Here is a 12,500-nt window from a genome sequence, read left to right on the forward strand (position 1 = left end):
AGAAATTGCTGACGTGTTCTGAGCTCAGCTCTATCTTCATGAAAAATCAAGTAGGGGCTCTTGCATGACAATGCCCCCAATTCTGACACGTCTAGCAGATGCCAATGCTAACAGTGTAACCACCTTCCAAGAAAGAAACTTTACGTCCACCTCCTGCAAAGGTTCGAACCAATCCGATTGCAGGAACTGCTGTACTACATTAAGATCCCAAGGTGCCGTAGGAGGCACAAAGGGTGGTTGGATGTGCAGAACCCCTTTCAAGATTGTCTAAACCTCAGGGAGGGAAGCCAATTGTTTCTGGAAGAAAATGGACAAGACCGAAATCTGAACCTTTATGGAGCCCAAGCGTAGGCCCACATCCACATCTGCTTGCAGAAAGAGGAGAAACCGTCCCAGTTGAAACTCCACCACTGGAAACTTCTTGGCTTTACACCAAGACACATACTTTTTCCAAATCAGATGGTAATGTTTGGACGTAACTCCCTTCCTAGCCTGTATTCGAGTAGGAATGACATTTTTCATAATACCCTTCCGAGCTAAGATCTGGCGTTCAACCTCCATGCTGTCAAACATAGCCATGGTAAGTCTTGATAAGCGAATGGCCCCTGTTGAAGAAGGTCCTCGTGAAGAGGAAGAGGCCTCGGATCCTCCAGCTTTAATTCCAGAAGATACACTTGCCAAACACTTCATGGCCAGTCCTGAGCAATGAGGATCGCCTGAACTCTTGATCTTTTTATGAGCTTGCAAATCCTTGGGATGAGTGGCAGTGGAGGGAACACATACACCGATTGGAACACCCACGGAGTTGTCAGGGCATCCACCACCACTGCCTTTGGGTCTCGTAACATGGAACAGTACCTCCAAAGCTTCTTGTTGAGACGAGAGGCCATCATGTCTATCTGAGGAACACCCATTGGCTTGTGACCTCTGCAAACACCTCCGGGTGTAGGCCCCATTCTCTTGGATGGAGATCGTATCTGCTGAGGAAGTCCGCTTCCCAGTTGTCCACACCAGGAATGAAGATCGCTGACAGCGCCGCCACGTGCTTTTCTGCCCAGAGGAGGATTCTTGTTACCTCTGACATTGCCGCTCTGCTCTGCGTTCTGCCTTGTCGGTTTATGTAGGACACTGCTGTTACATTGTCCGACTGAACCTGAATGGCCTGATCTTGAAGAAGATGTGCAGCTTCAAGAAGGCGGTTGTATATGGCCCTTAGTTCCAGAACATTTATAGGAAGGGTGGATTCCAGACTTGACCACTTTCCTTGGAAATTTTCCCTCTTGGGTGACTGCTCCCAAACCTCTGAGACTTGCATCCGTGGTTAGAAAGATCCCGTTCTGAATCCCGAACCTGTGGCTCTTGAGTAGATGAGAAGTTTGTAGCCACCAGAGGAGTGAAATTCTGGCTTTTGGTGACTGGCGTATCTGCTGATGCATGTGAAGATGCAAATCTGACCATTTCGCGAGGAGATCCAGTTGGAAGGACCTCGCATGGAATCTTCCATACTGTAGAGCCTCGTAGGAGGCTACCATCTACCCCAGAAGGCGAATGCACTGATGAACCGATATCCGAACTGGCTTCAGGACGTTCCGTACCATCGATTGGATCACCAACGCTTTCTCCACCGGTAGAAACACCCTCTGCACCTCCGTGTCGAGTATCATCCCCAGGAAGGGCAGTCTCCTTGTCGGGTCCTGGAGTAGTCGAGTTGAGAGAGCAATATTCTGCAACAACCTCTCCCTGGAAGATGCTTTTATCAGCTGATCGTCCAGGTAGCATCATCTCTGCCATGACCTTGGTGAACACCCTCGGTGCCGTGGAGAGGCCAAATGGCAGTGCCTGGAACTGATAGTGACAAGTGACAGTCCAGCAGCGCAAATCTGAGATAAGCCTGGTGAGGCGGCCAGATCGGAACGTGAAGGTATGCATCCTTAATATCCAGGGATACCAGGAATTCCCCCTCCTCCAGACCTGAGATCACCGCTCTCAGAGACTCCATCTTGAATTTGAACTCCCTCAAGTAGGGGTTCAATGACTTTAGGTTTAATATTGGCCTTACCAAACCATCCGGTTTCGGTACCACAAACAGGTTTGAGTAATAACCCTTGTGTTGTAGGTGAGGTGGAACTGGAACAATGACATTTGTTTGAAACAATTTTTGAATGGCATCCTGTAGGATAGCACTTTCTGTCAGCGAAGCTGGTAAGCCTGATTTGAAGAATCTGTGAGGTGGGAGTACTTGAAACTCCATTCTGTACCCCTGGGCAACAATATCTGTTACCCAGGGGTCTAGGCATGATGACGTCCAGATGTGACTGAAATCTTTTAGTCTCGCTCCCACCTGCCTGATCTCCAGGCTGGGAGGTCCACCATCATGCAGAAGATTTTGAGGAAGCAGAACTTAGTTTTTGTTCCTGAGATCCTGTTGATGCAGGTTTTCTGTATTTTCCCCGACCTCCTCTAAAGAAGGTGGAGGGGGCTTTGGATTTTTTAACTGTTGCGGTCTGAAAGGACTGCAGTGTAGATGTAGGATAAGATTTCCTAGCTGGTGGTGCTGCTGAGTGAGGACAGGTTGACTTACCCGCAGATGCCGCGGAAATCCACGCATCCAGTGCATCCCCAAACAGAGCCTGACCTGTGAAGGGTAGGTTCTCCACACTTTTCTTGGATTCTGCGTCCGTAGTCCATTGGCGGATCCACAGTCCTCTGCGTGCCGAGATCGCCATGGAATAGCCCTCGCATTCAGCATGCCAATGTCCTTCATGGCCTCCACCATGAAACCAGCAGAATCCTGTATGTGACGCAAAAACAAATCAATGTCACACCTACCCATAGGGGGTCATTCCGAGTTGTTCGCTCGGTAAAAATCTTCGCATCGCAGCGTTTTTCCGCTTAATGCGCATGCGCAATGTCCGCACTGCGACTGCGCCAAGTAAATTTGCTATGCACTTAGGAATTTTACTCACGGCATTTTCATCGTTCTGGCGATCGTAATGTGATTGACAGGAAATGGGTGTTACTGGGCGGAAACAGGCCGTTTTATGGGCGTGTGGGAAAAAACGCAACCGTTTCCGGAAAAAACGCAGGAGTGGCTGGAGAAACGGGGGAGTGTCTGGGCGAACGCTGGGTGTGTTTGTGACGTCAAACCAGGAACGACAAGCAGTGAAATGATCGCAGATGCCGAGTAAGTCTGAAGCTACTCAGAAACTGCTACGAGGTGTGTAATCGCAATATTGCGAATACATCGTTCGCAATTTTAAGATGCTAAGATTCACTCCCAGTAGGCGGCGGCTTAGCATGAGCAAATCTGCTAAAATTCACTTGCGAGCGAACAACTCGGAATGACCCCCATAGTATCTAAGTCCTCAAGTAATGTGCCTGACCACTTTACTATGGCTTTTGAAATCCACGCACAAGCAATGGTGGGCATTAAAGCTACACCAGTAGCTGTGTATAGTGGTTTGAGCGTAGTCTCAATCTTGCGGTCAGCCGGTTCTTTTAAAATGGTTGAACTAGGGACAGGTAAAACCACTTTTTTTGACAACCTAGACACAGAAGCATCTACTATAGGGGGGGGGGGGGGGGGGTTCTCACTTTTTACTGTCCTTTTCAGGGAAAGGGAAAGCAATGAGAACCCTTTTTGGGATCTGAAATTTTTTCTCTGGGTTTTCCCAGGATTTTTCAAATAAGGAGTTTAACTCATTGGAAGCCAGGAAGATCAGCGAGGATTTTTTACTTTCTGTAAAATAAGATTCCTCTTTCTGCTCAGGTACCTTCTCAGTTATATGTAAAACATCCCTAATGGCTTCAATCATTAGTTGCACCCCTTTAGCAAGGGATGCATCCCCCCCTGCATATCCCCATCTCCGTCCCCTATATCTGAGTCGGTATCAGTGTCGACTTGCATTATCTGGGCAAGTGGATGTTTTTGTGGGTATGTAGAGGGGTCTTAGACAAAGCAGTGGGGACTGAGTATGTCAAACCCTCCACAGATTTTTTTCAAAAACTGTGTCTCTTTCTCATTATCTGACATCCTTGTTGAAATTTGGGATATCATTCACGTTAAAGAATCCACCCATGCTGGCTTGGATTCAGAAGGCTGAGAAAGCATACTGCAGTCCTGAGTACATGGAAGAGACTCTTCAGGAGAAGATACACACTCTGCAGCACAGGATACAGAGTCCGTGGACATGGTAATGTGAGATACACACTTACACACACACACAGGAAAATGTCAGACACAGTTTCTCCCAAAGTACCTTCAGAGAGCAACAGAGTATAAGAAGCCAGCCACACAGAGCCACTGCAGGCAATTATGATAAAAGCCCAGTGCCGGTTATCTAACCTTAAGAGGTTAACTTAACACTACCAACTCACTCACCCCCTGTCTATAACACCCTGGTACCACTGAGGATAGCTGGAGTTATGTAGAGGGCAGCTATCCCTGTCAGCGTTCTGATCCTCTGATCTGCAGTATGAAAATGGAGCTGGTAAGTGCTGGATACGCTCTGAGGAGAAGCCCACCCCCTGTAATGTCGCGCGGCTTCCCGCACTTGTTATATTATACTGGTCTGAGGTCTTGCTGCTAACAGTGGGATTAACCCCTGTTAGTTGATCTGACCAGTGTAGGGTAACAGCGCTGGCTCAGGACACCCCGCAAGCGCACACACCAAGTGTTACTGAGCCTGCATTGGAGCGCAGCCTGTCAGAGCTGCGCTCCCACCCTTGTGCCGCCATTCCCGCCGGCAACCCGCTTATCGGGCCACCGGCACTGTACTCACCACTCTTCTTTCTTCTGGCTCTGTTAGGGGGTGGCGACCATGCTGCAGGAGTGAGCGGTTGCCTCGTGGGCTTGTGATCCGCACCCTCAGGAGCTCAGTGTCCTGTCAGCAGAGATACTAGAACCATTAACTTCTAGAGTTGGTTTCTACTCCCCCCCCTAAGTCCCACGAAGCAGGGAGGCTGTTGCCAGCAGCCTCCCTGTAACCTAAAAACTCTTTTAAAATAAAAAACTAAGAAAACTCCTAGGAGCTCCCCTAGCTGTGACTGGCTCCACCAGACGGAGTAGCCAGCCCACACTGTTAAACTCTTAAAGTGCTCATGGCTCCTACTGGACCCATGGTACTAATGTGGACCCCAGCATCCTCTAGGAAGTAAGGTAAAAAGGGGCATGGCCAATCAAAATGGGGCGTGCCCTTAAGTGTAGTGTACCACATCATATACCCCTTATACACATTATGCACCACAATAGTAGGACCCCTTATACTATCTAGTCCCTTATACATTATGCCACACTGAATGAGCCAAAATTCCCATGGAATGAGCCAAAATTCACATTATGCCACACAGAATGAGCCAAAATTCACAATATGCCACACAGTATGAGCTGGAATTCACATTATGCAACATGGAATGAGCCAAAATTCACATTATGCAACACAGTATGATCCAAAACTCAAATTATACAACACAGTATGAGCCAAAATTTAGGGACAGGGAGAGTGATAGCAGGGACATAGGGACAGGGAGCATGACAGGGAGAGTGATAGCAGGGACAGTGGCAGAGAGAGTGACAGCAGGGACAGTGACAGAGAGAGTGACAGCAGGGACAGTGACAGGGAGAGTGACAGCGGGGACAGGGCCGTCTTAACAGCAGTGTAGGCCCCTGGGCACAGCAATGCACTGGGCCCCCTACCCATCCTCCAGCGGTAGGGTTGAGGGGAGCTATCAGCGCAGCTTTGATGTCCCGCGGGCGGTAGGGGGTGTTCTATCTTCCGCTCAGCATGTAGGACCTGGAACAGTTATTTCTGCTAATTACTCCGTTACTGCACACATGGGGCTAAACTGTAGAAGAGGGCATTGGGCTGAATGAAGAAGCCCTGGTACATGACTTCCAGAGTGGTAGGTGGTGTTTAATACGTAGGGGAGGGGTGGATAGTGGAGTGGGCTTAATATTTATCATTTTCCAGTGGGAGGGCAGCTTGCTTGACTGCAGATATCTCAAGTTCCTGGAAATATATTTCTTAGCTTTGAATGGGATAAAAAACTAGAGAGTCCCACCTTTTAGAAGGTTCTGGGGACTTGGGGATCAGAGTCCAGGAGCCAAAGCAATTCACCAACGAAAATCTAAAACTGTATATTAGGCATCTGAAGCTGGGGAACGGACCAGCAGCTTGAAGGCTGATATCTCTTGTTCTGGGCATAGCAGAGACAAGCTGCCAGTGTCCACCAAAAGGGGAGAGTCCCAGCTTTAGGATTATACCCTCAGAAATACTCGAGTTATCAGGCTCAGAAGAGCAATTAACAGGCTTGGTTGGGGACCACTGCTTTCAAGTCAGATATCTCCGGTTCCCCAGGGCCGATTTTCAAAAATCTGGTAGCCCTGGAAAGAGGGGACCCTCAGCTATCAGCCTAGGGACCTTATACTCCTGGGGCCCTTGGGCAAGAGCCCATTGAGCCCATATGAAAAGACGGGCCTGAGCGGGGACAGGGAGAGTGACAGCAGTGACAGAGGAACAGAAAGAGTGACAGAGGGACAGTACCTAATGAGCAGCAGATGGGGCTGTGGTCGACGGCAGTGCAGAGGCTGAAGTCGGCGACGGTGAGGAGAAGGCCCTGGGCAGTGGCGGTGACCAGGAGAAGGCCCTGGGCGGCGGTGCGGAGGATGACATGGACGGCAGCGGCGGAGGACATTGGTGGCAGCAGCAAAGAGGAGAAAGGCCGGGGCAGTGGTGGTGTCGAGGTGGCTTTCGGTCCCTATGACCGTGGCGCCACCATTTGAAATCTCCCGCGGATCGGCAGCCAATCAGGAGTAGCTACGTGGCCGCTCGTGATTGGCTGCCGGTTCCAGTGCTTGACAGTGCAGAATTTGAAGGGCGGCGTCGGTCAGAGCTCGAAGGGCTGGTATGCCATACCGGTGTATACCGGCCAACTTCAAGCGTTGTATATACGACAGGTTCCCAAACGCGGTCCTCAGGACCCCACACGGTTCATATTTTGCAGGTCACCTGTAGATTTTTACAATGTGACAGTTGTTAAAGCACAGTGCAGCTGCTGGGTGACCTGGAAAACATGAACCGTGTGGGGTCCTGAGGACCAAGTTTGAGAACCACTGGTATATACTGTAGTATACTGTAGTATAAATGCACCAGACCTTTAAGAAAAAAGCTTACCCATATAGTACACAGCTAATAAATTGATACATATTACGTCAATTATTCAGGACAATAAATTCTCACAAACAGAGCTTTTCTACCATGTGAAGCAGTATTTGTGTATTATCTTGTTACAAATACAATTCTGACCTATTGTGCTTTTTACAGTACAGTATCTTGAGCTTTACAGATAAGTGACATCAACACAGGCAAGTGTAATCATTCCATGCCATTTCCATTTCCAGGCAAACCCTATTTATTAGTAGAATACAATGTATATAAAAAAAACGATATCCATGCTAAAAAAAAATACAACAACAAAAACAGTGCAATTTAACAACTCTAGTTTCTGTCTCGTATAACACACACTTTCCTAGTTAAGTAAGAGAGATGGTGCCTTACAGGGCATAACATTATCAATGCCACACCACTGCACAATGACGCAGTTTGCACCATTGCTCAATGAAGGGGGTGGGTCCACACCCATCATTTTTGCCCCTTGTTAATTCTCTTGAGATCCAAAAAGTAAGCATGACTTTACACATTAAGGGGGAGATTCATTAAGCAGTGAAAAGAGTGGAGAAGTGAATCAGCTGCTCTGTATAATTTTATAGTATGCAAATTATAAATGTTACTTCAATGCTGATTGGTTACTATGGGCAACTTCACTGCTGGCTCACTTCTCCACACTTTTCACTGCTTTGAACATCTCCCTCAAAGGGAGGAATTCAATTAACCCCGATAATTTAATGGGTGCAAAACATGTGGATAGCCTCGAGCTTTATCCCACCTCTAGCTTCGGGCTATTCAATGAGAGCACGTTTTTTGCGCCTGTCAAATTTATCGGTTTTCAGGTGTCAATACTTAGGGGGTAATTCAAATATTTGAAAAGTCACTTGGGTGTCTGTTTTTTCCTATCTAATAGACAGGAAAAAACAGACACCCAACTTACTTTTCAAACAATTGATTATCCCCCATAGAATGCATGACAACTTCACAGACCTATGTGTTAACACTTTAGCGATTATGAAAAAAGGCTAGTTAACAGGGTTTTGTCTTCAGAGCCTGCTGAGGTCCCGAAAGAAAAACCCTGATTAGTGCAGATTGTGGGCTGCCTTCGGGGCTAATTGGATAGCCACAGGGGATCAATTAGCCGGCAATAAATTACCACAGCTTATTGAATTGCCCCTAAGGGTAGTTTCAAAAGGATGAATGGATTTTGATATATATTAAAACGTGTGCATTATTGAGCTATATAAAATACTTCCAATAATTGAAGAAGAGTTGATACGTAAATAAGTAGGTTGCCATGTAAGAGGGATATTGTCTATCTTGCTAAACAGTAATACAATAATGTTTACATGGCATGGATTTATGGGCATCTAAAGGGGGTACAGAAGCTGAGTCATATGGACAAGGGGCATTTTTCATTCAGTATGGATTGGGAAAGCCAATGGTTTCACCAACATGCAAATGATGATATTGGGGGTCATTCCGAGTTGATCATAGCTGTGCTAAATTTAGCACAGCTACGATTGTAAACTCAGACATGCGGGGGGACGCCCAGCACAGGGCTAGTCCGCCCCGCATGTCAGTGCCGGCCCCCCCTGCACAAATACAAAAGCATCGCACAGAGGCGATGCCTTTGTATCTGTGGAGTAATTCCCGGCCCGCGCAGACGTCATGCAGCTGCAGTGCCACACACCCCCCCCAACGGTCCGGCCACACCTGCGTTGGCTGGACCGAACCTACTAAACGGCGGCTAAATGCCGCCGTTCAGCCCCCTCCTACCCAGCAACCGCCTCTGTCTCAGAGGCGATCGCTGGGCACCGACGACTGCCATGTGCCGGGCAACTGCAGCGTCGGCGCATGTGCAGTTCCGACCCGATCGCTGCGCTGCGACAAACTGCAGCTAGCGATCGGGTCGGAATCACCCCCATTGTTTTGTGGCACACAATAGTTACTGTACAATGTGAAAAATGGCTGCAAAGGGCTCTTTCAGAGGGATCATTTGCTGGAGATTGAACAATTTTGTTTCTATCTGCAAAAGGACCAGATGCATTTACAGGAAAAAGTGCTTTCCTAAGCCCATTTTAACCAAAGTAATAAAATCCCTCAAATTGGCAAAATGTATTTATGATTACCAGTTTTTTAGATAGCACACACAAATTCCGCAGCACTTTACAGAGAATTTTTGACTATTTACATCTTACAGGAGTTAAACCCTGAGGCAATGTGCTGGTCTTTGTGCCGTATGAATGAGACAGTGGAAAGTTGTATAGGCAATTTAGCCAACGTGGATTATTTAGGAGGATAGACTCTGTGGGGCTGATTCTTAGTTGGGTGCAGACAGATCTCATGGAATTCAGCATACTAATCATGCACCAAATCAGACGCAGTTTGCTAGTGTGTACAGAGAGATCCATCCTTCACCATCCTTGTGATCACACAGATCCATACCTCCCAACATGACCCTCTCCAGGAGGGACACAATGCTCTGCTTCTGGACTTTTTTCTTAATTCGTGATTGCCAGCACCTGTTTTGAACAGGTAAATGAATAAAGAAGGTGTTTCAGCACAGGTGATGGCAATCATACATTAAGAGGAAAGTCCAGGAGCAGAGCATTCTGTCCCTCCTGGAGAGGGTCATGTTGGGAGGTATGCAGATCTGTCTAGTAGGAGTGTCATAAAAGTGTAGTGGGTGTGAAGGTTGTTATCCATCGTAGCATGTGGACAGAGGTGCGATGCCTGTCTCAGATCAATCTTTTGCACTCATCATGGGTTGGGTGCAAGTCTAGGTACTAATGTTGACAGCTGCGGACAGAAAAACAGTGGGCGGGATGTAGGCTCCCACATGCAGTCACACAGATTTTCTACATAGATTGCAGATTCTCACATTAGCATAAACTAGTAAGCAAGCTGATGCAGCTGACCCGGATTAAAACTGATGATTGTGTCTGTATAATTATTTTAGAGTTTAAGAACTGTTACGCACTGCCTGGTAGGACACAGTCGGCATACTGTATGATGTTAAGGGTTTTAAAATAAACATTTAAAGTTAGCAAGTTTGGGAAGGTGCATATCAAAAGAGCAGTGGGCCTGTGTACAGTCTCCATCCAGGCCCCCTTCTCTCTAGCCAGCAGCACTGAACACTAGTAGACTCTGGCACTGGGCAAGAGGCTACTAGGCATGCACATGTCTCCAGGAAAATGGAGCTGCGCCCATTTTCCTGATGATTCCCCTACTTCATATGTGCAAAACCCTCCACTCCACTTTCCAGGTGACTTTGCAGTGCTGCTGCTGCCGGCGCGGGACTCCAGAACTGTAACTCTTGAAGAAATGGGTGTACAGTGTGCGGCATGGACCCCCCTGGACCCAGAGGCCCTGCACCCATTATAAATTCGCCAGAGTCTGGTAAATCTGCAGGTTATACTTAACTTTTAAACACACCTTTAGTAAAACATCAGGATACACTGGACAGTGTAATTAACCTTTATGGTAAAATATTCAGTTTGGGGATTGTGTCTTTAAACCAGAGCATTAGGCAGAACAGATCAGCAGCTTATCTGGGATGGAACATTTGAAGTGGCTTTACATTTGTTATGAACAGGCTTGGACTGGCCCACAGAGGTACAGAGGAAACCACCGGTGGGCCCCACTGCCTGGGGGCCCACCTCCTCCTCTAAGGATCAGGTTCCAGACTGTGCACTTGAATTATACACTATACATATGTCACGTTATACTGGACTATGGTGTATTTTCTACAGTGCATTGCTGTTATTAATCTGTTATTAATCTGGTATATTATCATGCATGCAGCAGCTGAATTTACTGTGTATATTTATGAAGGGGCCCAGACATTGCACTCTCTAATGGTTAGTCAAACCAATGTGGTGGCAGGCCACACCCCTGTGCAGACTGGCCACACTCCTAAACATGGGCCCCTACCACTGTATTCCTCCGGTGGGCCCTACATGCCTCTGTCCGACACTGGTTATGAAGTATTTATAGGAGTTATACAGGAACTATTCATTTTTTTGTGTACATTTCTATAATGTACTTGAAAAGCACAGCTTGTAGCATTTTTATTTTATTTTATTTTGTGTGTAAAACTAAATGCCAGGCAATTTAAAATTCTCTAGGTTATCCAATTTCAAGAAATGCATGTTTCTTATGTGGAGAATTTGGGCTGTATACCATGATTTGTGCAGTTATGAGTGACCATGAAAAATTCACATAAATTACACACAATTATTTATTTTGCTAGTGGTGGATCTGTGGAACACATATAAGTATCAGAGTAATCCGGAAATCTGCGGTACTCATATTGTTGTATGTTTTAGGTTTGTTACAGCAAGGTTTACCCATATTTTGGGCTGTTGATTGGAGCTCTGTATACATATCTGGATTATTTTGCCAAGTGGTTTTGTTTAAAATATCTGTTATTTGATGTCGTCTAGACCAACATAGGCAAGTCAATGGGAATAGGGAGAGGTCATTCACATATAAGTATGTTTTTGTTTTATATTATTTACTCTGCATTACAGTGTTCACTAGTTAGCTTGTGAGGAGGAAGAGAGTGTATACATAGGAGTTATAACATAATAATAATAATATATTATATCTGCCTCCCCTGCAGTGCACATGGGGGGTAATTCCAAGTTGATCGCAGCAGGAAATTTTTTAGCAGTTGGGCAAAACCATGTGCACTGCAGGGGGGGGCAGATATAACATGTGCAGAGAGAGATAGATTTGGGTGTGGTGAGTTCAATCTGCAATCTAAATTGCAGTGTAAAAAAAAAAGCAGCCAGTATTTACCCTGCACAGAAACAAAATAACCCACCCAAATCTAACTCTCTCTGCAAATGTTATATCTGCCCCCCCCCCTGCAGTGCACATGGTTTAGCCCATCTGCTAAAAAATATCCTGCTGCGATCTACTTGGAATTACCCCCATGGTTTTGACCAACTGCTAACAAATTTGCTGCTGCGATCAACTCTGAATTACCCCTTTAGTAAGTACACATATCACAGGAACGGGGGCCTTGGACTGCACACCCTAATTTTAAAAATAATAAGAGGTGCTACCATGCTGAGACTTGTAGTGCCATGCTGGAAAAAGAAAAAGCAAGTACATGTTCTAAGCACTACGAATACTGCTAGTCAAAACAATTATGATAAACTATACTATTACCATGCAGTATAAATGAGGTACTTAGCACGTTTGGCCAAAAATGGATGCCCATCCACCATGTCACGATGAGCCTCATCAGATGGGTCCCTAACATCCTTAATACTAACACATTACAGATGTGGCCTCTTACATTGTTGCTGTGAGAGGCAACAT

At 46.4% G+C, this 12,500-nt stretch overlaps 1 long non-coding RNA gene across 2 annotated transcripts in view; it reads left to right on the forward strand.

Moving 5' to 3' along the window:
* Positions 1-12,500, forward strand: part of LOC135058029 (uncharacterized) — a 118,797-nt gene that overhangs the window by 8,854 nt on the left and 97,443 nt on the right. Inside the window, exon 1 of one of the 2 annotated variants that reach the window (XR_010244544.1) lies at positions 10,262-10,568. The exons of the other annotated variant lie outside the window; for it this stretch is intronic. This is a non-coding gene — a long non-coding RNA (uncharacterized LOC135058029). Of the gene's footprint in view, positions 1-10,261; positions 10,569-12,500 lie in introns of those variants that run through there. 2 annotated transcript variants of the gene reach the window in all.

Source organism: Pseudophryne corroboree, chromosome 3 (genome assembly GCF_028390025.1).
Source record: "Pseudophryne corroboree isolate aPseCor3 chromosome 3, aPseCor3.hap2, whole genome shotgun sequence".
NCBI lineage: Eukaryota > Metazoa > Chordata > Amphibia > Anura > Myobatrachidae > Pseudophryne > Pseudophryne corroboree.